Consider the following 11,064-nt stretch of genomic DNA (forward strand, 5'->3'; position numbering starts at 1 on the left):
AAAAGAGAACGGCATACACAAAGGTATGGAGGCCCCAGTTCTGCATGTTCCATTCAGGGAATTGAATGTGTTTCAATATAGCCGGAAGAGAAGTAGAAGGGAAGCTAAAGAGGAAGACAGGAGGCAAATCACAAACGATGGTATAGGTTTAGTTGAGTGAGGAATTTATCTGAAAGCTAAAAGAAGCCATTGAAAGGCTTCAGAGAAGAATATACAATTAAATGTATATTTTAGAAAGATCATTTCAGGAGCAAAATATAAGAGATAGAAGATTGGTCAAAGGAAAAATAAGTCTATCACACACTAAAAAATAGAGGGCTACTCCAATGGCTTTTTGGAGTTTTCCAGGGCATACTGAAACCATGGAACATAGGAAGCTAGTTTCTCCTTGTACTGAGAATCTTTCCCTCTCCTTGAGTTTCTAGGTCTGGACATGAGGTAAGACACCTGGTCAGAATTTATATAGATGGTGCTTCTAAGAGTGCCTGACCTGACCTTGACCTTGAGTGCATGCCAATTTCATGCTCAGGCACTGCACTTGCCAGGGATATGCCTTCAATTTGTACAGTCAAACCCTCATCACTTCCAGCTTCTAACACACACTGCAGTTTCTCTAGTCTGAGCATTGCTAGTCTGTCTTATTCTCAGCTGACTGACAGATTCACCTCTTCTTTCTCTTCAGCAATGATTAGATCTACCAACAGTGAAAATCTAAGTGGCTTCTAGAGAAGCAATGGAATCCATTGTTGTTTAGAATCCAGTGTGGTTTAGACACACATTGTCTCATTGTGTGTTCCCCAGAGAAAATTTCACTTAGCTACTCCTACCTTATTCTGCAGTCCCCTGGCAGATGGGAATTCAAAGCAATTTTTCTAATCAGGAATAACGGTACAGGACATCTCACTGGGCTGCTGATCCATGGTTATGAATATAGCATATGAATCCCAGTTGCTGTCAACCCTGCACAAGAGCTTCTAAATCAGAATCACATGGAAACTTTAGTTTTTTATGGCTTTGGGTCCATGAAAAATTCTTGCAGGCTCTCTCATGCATAACTCTCTCTGCCCAGAGTTTGTCCATCCCTTTATACTTGCTATGGAGATGCCTTTTAGTCATCCTGGTACTGCATCCTAGCAGGTTTCTCTTGGATCTGATAAAAGATAATGTGTTTTGTCTGTATCAGTATTTCCACAGCCTGAATGTTTGCTGACCCACACTAGCGTCCAAGGAACTGGGTCTCCTGGCAACCAGGGGAGTAAAAAGAACTCCTTGAATTGGTCTGAGCATACCTGACACCAATATCCTTTCTCTTTCTCTTTCTCTCTCTCTCTCTTTTTAAAATTTCTTTACTTATTTGAGAAAGAGAGATAGAGAGTGCACACAAGCAGAGGGAAGGGGAAAGAATCTCAAACAGACTCCCCACTGAGTGTGGAACCTGAGGAGGGGCTTGATCTCGCAACTCTGAGATCATGACCTGAGCCAAACTCAAGAGTCCAATGCCTAATCAACTGAGCCACTCAGGCACCCCCACCAATATCCTCTTTCAAATGAAAGGACTTACTAAGAAATCAAATATCTGTATAAAAATCAGTCTGACCCATTATTTCTAGGGAGATTTTTTTTCCCCTTTTAGATTTTGTAAACTTACATGATTACATAAGTCTAGTTCTTTTTCTGAAAAGTTCTTTACGTAACTATATTCTTCCCCAAATTATAATTTTAAGCTTAACATGGTCTCTTCAAGGTGCCTATGATTTTTCACAAAAGTCTTCATGGCTCATAATTGGGCTAACATTTACATTTTTTTACTTGTAAGTTTAGCATTCAGGGATTCATATATTCTCAGCATCAACTTAGGATAATCATTCTGTCAGGTATAGGTGATTATGGCACCCTAACTAAGTCCAGAATTCTAGATGACATTTCCTCAGATTATAACTTTATGTAACTATGAACCATGTGGTCTCATCCCATTGGGTTACTGCTGTTTAAAAAAAAAATCAACAAGCAAATTATTTCAGAATAACTCAAGTTTTCTACTTGTATTTTTGAACATTTTGTCTTTTTCGTTCACTATTATATCTCCAACATCTAATAAGATAATGACTGATATGTACTAAATACACAATAATATTTTGTTAAGTGAATACATTGACCATACGAATTTACACCCCCCTCCCCCGCCCCTTGTTCCTCTTTTATCTACTTTCCCATTTACAAGAGCTCCTCCAGAGATTTTTTTACCCCAAACTTCATCCCTGGCCCTTGCCCATTTCAGCCTTAAAAGATAGGAGAGGAAAAAGAATGAATGGGCCCAGCCAGAGGAAAGGCAGGCAATACTTTTTGAGTTGTCAGAGGAAAGGCAGGAGACACTAACAACAAGAGTTGTTTTGTCTCATCATATAGAGATCGGCTCAGAGTCACTGACGAGTTTTTAGTGGGTCTCTTTTAGGAGAATGATTGTGAGTTTGAAGACCTGCCCCACTCAGTCCAGCATATGTTAGTTAACTGATTCTTTGTAGAGATAGTCTTCCCAAGGGCAAGTTGTTATGGAGTCTTTCCTCTATGCCACACAGCTGGGTACTGATGGGATAAGAAATTATAGAAAACAAAAATTTTTGTTTTCTATCATAGAAATCATCATAGAAAACATCATAGAAAACAAACATCATAGAAAACAAAAATTCTCTTTTTTTCTGTTTTAAAGGGGTAAATAAAGGCAGAAGAGAAAAACATATATAACCTGGAATTTGGGCACCCTCTTGAGTTTTCCTAGCATAATTTGACCCCAAACTCTCTCTGGCATTATTGACATCTCGGTTCTAACATCATGATGGAAATATTCCAGGTAGAGAAGTTAGAAGGAGGAAAGACCTCTAGAAGCACGAGGCAGAAAATCAGGAAATGAGATTGAAGTTGTACATAAGAGAATGGTCTCGGAGGTCCACAGGCAACTGGTGGGGGTTATGATAAGATTTAAGATAACAAAAGTCTTCAACTAGGGAAGTGCCACGGTCAGACCTGCGTTTAAATGGATTTTTTAAAAAATTTGGTGGCTCTATAGAGGATGGATTTGAGAAGAATAAGATTAGAGGTAAGGAGATCAGTTGGGAGAATGCTTCATGTTAATGGAAAAGGGATAATGACCTGAACTAGAACTGGGGTAGGAAAGACAGAGAGGATGGGGTAGATTTGAGAGGTTCTTTTAGAAGGCACAACTAACAGGACTTCAAGTTTGTTGGCATTTGGATGGAGCAACAGGGATTCCCATGGTTCTGGCCTGGTAATGGGGTGGATGGAAATGCCAGCAACTGAGATTGAAAATGGTCAAAGGAATGCTGTTTGGAGACGAGATGATGAGTTTGTCATTAGGTATGTTGAGAGGTTCATCTGGGTAAAAGAATCTAGCCCACTTGTTGACTATGCAAATCTGAAGCTGAAGGGAAAGTTTTGGGCTATAAATAGTGATTTACATGTGGTAGTTGAGACACACAGACTGGATAAGGTCAGAAGACAAGAGAGAGTAGGATAAAACTGTAGAATACCTATATTTCATGAGAGACTAGAAGAGGTCTCCACTCAGGAGATGAAGTTGTAACAAATCAGAGGGATGTGATGAAGGCCAAATGGGTATGCCATCACAGAAGCTAAGGTAATCTAAAATTTTAAGAAAAATGGCATTTTTAATGTGTTACTTCAGTTAGGAAGTATGATAAAGATTTGAGTTTGGTAATTAATATTTTCTAATGACTTTGGCAAGAGCACTTTCAGTAAAGTAGTGAAGGGGCCTGCCAGACTGAAATTAGTTTGAGAAAGAGAGGGAGCTACAGAAATTGATGCTTCGAGTACAGACAAGTCTTTCAGGAAGTAGATGAGAGGGAGAAGAAAGAGACTGGGTTGTGGCCATCTTTGTATGGAAGATTTTAATTTGCTCTTGTTATAGGATGAGATATGTTGAACATGTGCACAGGCTGAAAGGAAGGTTTACCCATAGAGGAAGAGGTTGAGAATGGCTAATGGGACAAGGTCTTGAAGATGTTGGAGAGGGTGGAGTCAAGAGCATCCTGGTGAGCCTTGAAGAAGAGGGATTCTTCATCCTTTGATACTAGGTTGTGTGTGCTTAAAGATACTGGTATAGATAGAGATATGGGGTGGAAAGTTGTGGGCCATCACCCTTGCCAGCCTCAATTTTCTTAATGAAGAAAAAATAATTTAATTGGAATGGAGTGTGGTGGAAGGCTCAGATTCTAACCCCCCCTTCTCTGGGCTTTTCCGTCAAAGGTGCCAACAGTTAGTATAAATTGCTCATTCCTGGGGGCAGAGCAAGGCCCCATCCATTGTCCTCATTAAGCCCCACAGCTTCCTGAGAGTGAATAGTACAGAGGATCAGAATCCACAATACTGTTGAGTAAACCTGGCCAAGCTAGGGACCTGCCCAAGGTCACAGAGGGAGAGAAGAGAAGTGCTGGAACTGGAAGCTGCTCTCCCTGCCCCGTCCCTCAGCCAACCGACAAGTGACAAGCGGGAGGGAAGAAGGGATGTGCATGATTCAGTGGGACCATCCCCACCACAAACGAGGTGAAATCAGAAGAGCAGGTGCACTCCATGGCTTCCAGGTCAGTCCTCGCCTGGCAGGTGCAGCCCAGGTGCAGATGTTTGCAAACACAGCCAGGCCCCCATTCCAGGCTGGGGGAGGGTGGAAGCCACTCACTCTCCATTGTTATGCTTGGCTCTTCTTGCAGAGGGAATCTTTGCTGTCTGTTCCTGAGAGCAAGGAGGCTTTGATTCTGGAGGAGCGGTGCTTCTGACTTTCATCTCTCACAAATCAGGTCTTTGCACACTCCCAAGAGAACATTTTACATTTTAAAGGCTCAGAGCTGGCTGTCTCTTTTGCTCACCTGTGGAGCTGCTCTTCCCCTCACAGGCTCATCCTTCCAGCAAAACGGGCCCCTGGGCAACTTGTCCAGGACAGTCAGTGAAAACAGGCTGCCCAAGAGGGCTTCTGAGCGAAGAGCAACCGAGCTAGCGGCAGCCCAGATCATAGACTGACACAACCCCACCCATGGCTTGGGGCTTAGTGGAGCATCCACAGTTAAGGGCAGAAGAATCTGAATAACACAAACTGGGAAGCCTTGCTCACCTGTGAACAGCACGGAGGTCTTTTCAAAGCACTTGCAACACTCTGCCACTGAGGCTTCATAGCCTCTGCGGGGGGTGGGCTGGGTGGGTAATGATGCAACCTCCCTGGGGCAGGTGACAAAGCTAAAACTGGGACCAATTTTGGATTGGGAAGATCCAAGATTACAACACACACCTTTAGATTTCTTACCCTGAACCCTGTCAATCATTCCAGAGATCTTGTAGGTAGAGCCAGAAGACTCCGAAAATGTTTTCCACGGCCAGGACAGCCAGGCTAGAGAAGAGTGCCAGCCTCCCAAGGTTACAGACCATATAGCTACAGAACCCTGGACATGGTAGTTAGAAGAAGTTAACTCTGACTCTCTCATGTATCATCAGTTGAGATCTTGAACAAGTGACATAACCTTTCTGAACTGCTTCTGTAATAAAACCTGTCTGCCTGCATCATAGGGAAAATTGAATAAGGTAAATTATTTGAAATTCCTCTGTGAATTGTTAAGTGCTCCAAGCAAGTAAGTAATTATTTATCTTCATTCTTATTTCTCTCTGGAATCTTATTTGAGTCAGCCTGGGATCACTGGGGTCAAGAGTCTCTCCAGTTTGTCTTCAAGCTAGGCCAGGGACACAATCTCCTCTGCATCCACCTTCCGTGTTTCTTGGACAAGCACTGCTTCCTACTGTTCTTTGTTTATCCTAAGGATGTTGGAGGTGCAACGGATGAACCCCAACTGTGATGAGAAATCCATATCTCCAGGTGCCCAGGGCAGCACTCCTTCCACTATATACACATTAAGAAAAATGCCTTCTCCTTCCCACCCACACCCAGCACCCTCACTAGGTCCTCCTGGGCTGAAAAAAAATTCTGCAATTGTAAGCCGGCAATTGAGCTCAACTTGGAAGGGCGCAGAGAACTGGTTAGTAAACAAAAGTGATTTTCCTTAATCAGTGCTGGTCACACGTGAGAGCTGGAACTGTACGAGTTCCACCTGCTACTTTCTAATCCTCCTCACACACACCCGCTTTCTACCCTCTAGGGACCTTGGCCCAGCCCTCCCCAACTCTCTGTCTTCCACCTGTTGCTGTGATTTCTTTGGTGGCAGACAGAGGAAAGGGCCTCCCAGAAACTAAACACTGGCCAAGGGCGGAGCCAGCTTCCCTCTCCTACCTGGGAAAGCTGGCCCTGCCTGGGGGAGTCCTCCCTAACTGGAATTACCTGCAGCTCCTTTATAGGCACTAACTTATAGCCATAATAAAAAGTCCTCTTCCCAATACCATTCCAAGGAAACATCAACTTACTGAAACTAAGTTTTAGCCTCGATATATGTGGGGCTCACTGTATGTGAGACTATGCATTCATCACCCTGGCTATTTGGACCTAGCAGTCCAATTTAGTTACAATTCTCTGTACACACCCTACTTATTCCTGTCTCCTGTCTCTGCTGATGGTAGTCCCTTGCCTCAAACACACTCTGATATTTATAAATCTTTTTCACTTAGCATTTCAAAAAGCTTTCATGTCTGTGATCTCATCCAATTGGATCATATCATGATCCTCAGAGCAACCCAGAGGGTTTTGTTATTACTATTATTTAAATTATTATTCTGTTATATTTGAGGAACTGAGGCTCAGAGAGGCTCAATGACTTGTTCAAAGTCACATCAGTAGTTACATCGAGAGCTGGGATTACAACAAGGACTTCATGACCCCCTCTCCTGGGGCTTCTTCACTGCCCCATGCTGTGTCCCTTTCACCACTGAAACATCTACCTAGGGATGCCTCCAGGAGCTTCCCCCAACTCTGCTTCCAAGATAACTTGTGCCTAAGTTATAATACCCCAATTTTTCCCAGTCTCCACCCCCTAAGATCATGTGATTTTAGTGGGACTGATCTCGTCCCTTGGGTCGTTGGTGAACCATGATCAGAGCTGGCCAGTCCAAGTAGTACATCTCCCTGACCATAGAGATTAGTTCAGAGAGAACACGTGACCAAATCCAGCACAGTGAGATGCAAGCCCAAGTCTTCTGCTGGAGTTGTCTGAGAAGAGACTTTCTGCTGAGATTTCTAAATCTGTGAAACGTAAGCTTGCAGTTGTAGGGCCACCACTGCCTGAGAATAAAGCTGACCAAGAAAAACACAAAGCAAAGCAAGCCATTGCTCAAGCCATTGGGGTCTGTCATGTATGAAGCCAGTTTGAGCTGGTTGCCTGAAGCTGGTTTCAGTTCGGTTTCTGTCACCTGTATTAAAAAACAGCCTTGACCAATTTGCCCATCCCCTTGGAAAATCCTCCATTTATTTCTTGCTTCTACATCCCCTTATAATAGTCTGGTTACATGTTACTCTGGATTAAAATATTGTCAATATTATGTGTTCTAGTTCTTCCACTTTATTATTACAAGTAGTTCGAGGAGGGGAAGTGTTCTTTTCTTTTACCTGTGCAGTGGAAAGAGCACCGGTTTTGGACTCAGAAAACCTGGTATGAGTCCTCCCTTTGCTACAAGCTGAATGGTCTCGAATGGATAACTTCATTTTCTTGAAACTTATTTTTTTTAATCTGTAAGAGTTAAAAAAACACTTCCCTTTCAGGCTTATAATGAGGATCAAATGAGGTAAAGTATATAAAAAAGTCCTTCTCAAACTTTTTAAAAATTAGATGATGTTCCAAGATAAGAAATTATGGAAATCAGTGTCTGGCATGTAATAAACACCATAAAAGTCTCTGGTAAATTAAAAAATAAATAAAAATAATTATTGAACACAGCTTTTGTGTGTTGATGTTCTCTGCTTGGATTCTTTGCTTTAGGAAAAGGGTTAATGGCAAATTGGGAACAGAGCATTTGGATGCTCGAGTGATTTTTAAATTTTTTTTTTTTTTTTGCAAATTTGTCATAGAGGACCTCAATGGGGGCATCTATCACCAGGTAAGAGAAGATGTATCCTTAAGGGTGGGAGAGAGGGGCAAGAAGACAAAGCATGTCTTCATTTCTTTGTCTTTCATTTGCATTGAGACCACACACAAGGCTGGCCCAAGCACCATCTCTGAGTAGGAGCCCATGTTGGAGGGAAGGAAGACTAGGGGGTGTCTACCATCTTAGTCCATAGAGACTCACTGTGGTCCCCCAGTTTCAACCATTTGCCAGCTCTCTCTATCAAGAAAAAGTACAGCAAAGTGAGATCAGCTTAGGACACTGCCCTCTGGAAGACATTCATGCGTTTCAACAATAGCCTTTTTGCAGACCTTCTTTGGAGGCCACAAATCTTTTGCACACTCATATGAGGGAATGTGTAGTAGCTTTAGCTCCTTATTGGTTCCAGCTGAGAAAGAACTCCTGGGTTGGAAACTGAGGTCAGTGTAGTTCAAAAGCAAGCTCTTGGCAACCTTGACCTTTTTAGATTCCTGGCCACTCACCCAAGTGAACTTCACCCAGAGAATTTGAAAATGCCCTGAGGAAATAGTTGTTTGTTAAATCATTTTGTGTGGAGGATCAGGAGAACTGAGTATGTGAACTTGGCATCATGTCATGAATTTCCTTTTTCTTTTTTTCTTTTGCTACTAATTTCAAGCACTTATCTCTGGTAGACCCCATAATGAGTACATAACATGTGATATATCATTTAATTCTCCACTTACCTCTTTGAGTTTCTATTATTCCCCCATTATGGAGAGGTTTAAATAACTCACAGAAGGCCTCATTGTTAGTAAGTGGCAAAGCTGGGTCTTAAGTCCAAGTTTATTTCATTCTTGGATCTGAGTTCTTCTTGCCTACCTTCCCTCCCTCCATCTATTCTGAGAATCTATGGTGTCTGCATCTCTTCCTAAACACCTGGCACTTGATTGAATACATGTATATATTATATAATGCCACAAACTCCTTGAAGTTAGGGATTGAACACTATTTTCCTCTGCATTTCTCACACATGAAAACCACAGGGAAATATGCCACACACTGGTAGGAGGTGGATGAATGGAGCCATGTGGAGCTAGAGAGAAATATCCTAGAGTCTCAGGCCTCAAGAACTTGACAATTAGCATGAGAAACAAAACATCTATGAGAAACTGACATTTATAATAAGAAAGTCCCCACTACCGCCATGATTATCCGACAAGTGAATGATAAACCCATGAAGTGTTCATTCTCACAGAGAGATAGATGTCTTTGGGCTGGTTCACACTGTAACATCGCTATCTGCATTTTGGGGTTCTGACTCCCCAGTTAGCTTCTTCTGCTCAGGCTCCCAGGGAGTCTCTGGGAAGCAGTGACTTCCAATGCATCCAGGCCCTGTAACCCAGGCCTTTGAGGGGAAGATGCTGAGTAAGTGCTAGTTTATGATGATTGATGATCACTCCCAGATTACTCTCAGCCTGTGTGTGGCCCTAAGTTCCTCAATTTTCATTTAATTAGCTTCCCCCTTTCTTCAGCTTCTCCCAGGAAAAGCAAGCTCTTGTCGCTTCTAAGAAATTCTTTGCCAGTTCCCACCCTTTTGGAAGACACCCTGTGGAACATGGAGGACCCAGAGAGGAAGTAGTTCTCTCTCCGTCTAAGTCTGATTGCCCAGTTCCCTCCTACTTCCTCCTCCCCAATCTCAGTTCAAGGCCACCTCTGGTAGTCTTGGCTATATCCTACCTGAGACAGTCTTCCAACTCCCAGGTGTCATAAATATCGCTCATATCACTTCTTTCATTTTATTGGTCTGGTTGAACTTCTCCTTCCTCAGCCCCCACCCTCCTTATTCTATCTCTGATTCTCTGATCTCTCAGTCTCCACAGCTGGGAACCTCCCGGGTTGCACTTCTAACATGCCCAGAGGTAAATCAATTTGGTTTTACCTCTCTCAGATAAGGAGCAAGCAGGAAGGAATAACTTAGCTACTCATGTTCTCAAAACTTTCTGGAAAATGGGGAAGTTGCTAGGCCTGATTAGTGAAGATTGACTCCCTCTGATGTTGTCCTTCTCAGAGAACTATCCTGACTACTCCTTAAACTCTTCCAAACTCACATTTCTGAAGGCATATGTGGTACATGTGGATTCAGGATCCAGGCCCAGCATAACTGCGGAGTAGAATTTTCTCAGAGGTCCCTTGCCTCCTCATTTCACACACACAATGATCCAGACACCACATCACAATTGCCACCTGCTCTGTAGTGAGCCTCCCCGGCCTGTTAGAGAAAACACACTTGCAGAAAGCTGGGAACTTTTCCAGCACTATGGTCTATTTTCCCCTCTAACTAATGTTCCTTTTTTTTTTTTTTTCCTTTCATTTTTTGGGGAAGAGAGAGAGAATAGGAATGCTGGAGAGAAGGGGATTACAACGGGATTCATCATTTTGTGGTTGAATCTAAGTAATATTTCACAGCAATGCTGCATTGTGTGTTGAAGACTCTTCACTGAATGTTCATCTTTCTCTTCAAGGCTCCTGGCAACAGTCAGAGGAGGGCTCCCACACTAACCTGAAGCTCCTCTCTTAACCTCTGGATTTTAGAGGTGGAGCCGAGTCAACGCCTTACACCAATGGCTGGATGCTGGGCTAGAATAGAGGAATAATCAATCTCTGGGTCCCCCCCAAGGTTCCTTCCCTTTTTTACCTCTCTTTCATGTTCAGTGCTTCCTCAGTAGCCTCTGGCTGCTGGCTGGAAGGGCAGGCTCCAACCATACACCTGGTGCTACCACGAAGTGGTTTTCTACCTTTTAGATCTCCTTTCTGTAGGGTCTTTGAAGGTCCCTGTTCTCACACTGGGCTACCATGATTCTACTGTTCAATGCAATTCTACTCTATTAAGGTCAGGATTGCATTTATTGGGCCCAGTTAATGCTGGGCTGTGTAAGGCAAGAACCTAACTTCTCAGAGCTTGGGTTTCCTCACTTGCAAATTGTGAATTAGATCAGAGGTCCTCTAATTCCTCTGCATATGAGAATTGCTGGAGAGTTT

At 42.9% G+C, this 11,064-nt stretch overlaps 1 long non-coding RNA gene across 4 annotated transcripts in view; it reads right to left on the minus strand.

Moving 5' to 3' along the window:
• The window catches only part of LOC111096868, a 29,811-nt gene extending 19,569 nt beyond the window's left edge, over positions 1-10,242 (minus strand). For 2 of the 4 annotated variants that reach the window (XR_005361593.1, XR_005361594.1), the window contains exon 1: positions 10,134-10,200. This is a non-coding gene — a long non-coding RNA (uncharacterized LOC111096868). Of the gene's footprint in view, positions 1-9,762 lie in introns of all 4 variants that reach the window. The other 2 variants (XR_005361595.1, XR_005361592.1) reach the window with 2 other exon arrangements.
• Positions 10,243-11,064: the final 822 nt, after the last annotated feature.

The sequence above is a fragment of the Canis lupus genome, chromosome 7, assembly GCF_011100685.1.
Source record: "Canis lupus familiaris isolate Mischka breed German Shepherd chromosome 7, alternate assembly UU_Cfam_GSD_1.0, whole genome shotgun sequence".
Taxonomy (NCBI): domain Eukaryota; kingdom Metazoa; phylum Chordata; class Mammalia; order Carnivora; family Canidae; genus Canis; species Canis lupus.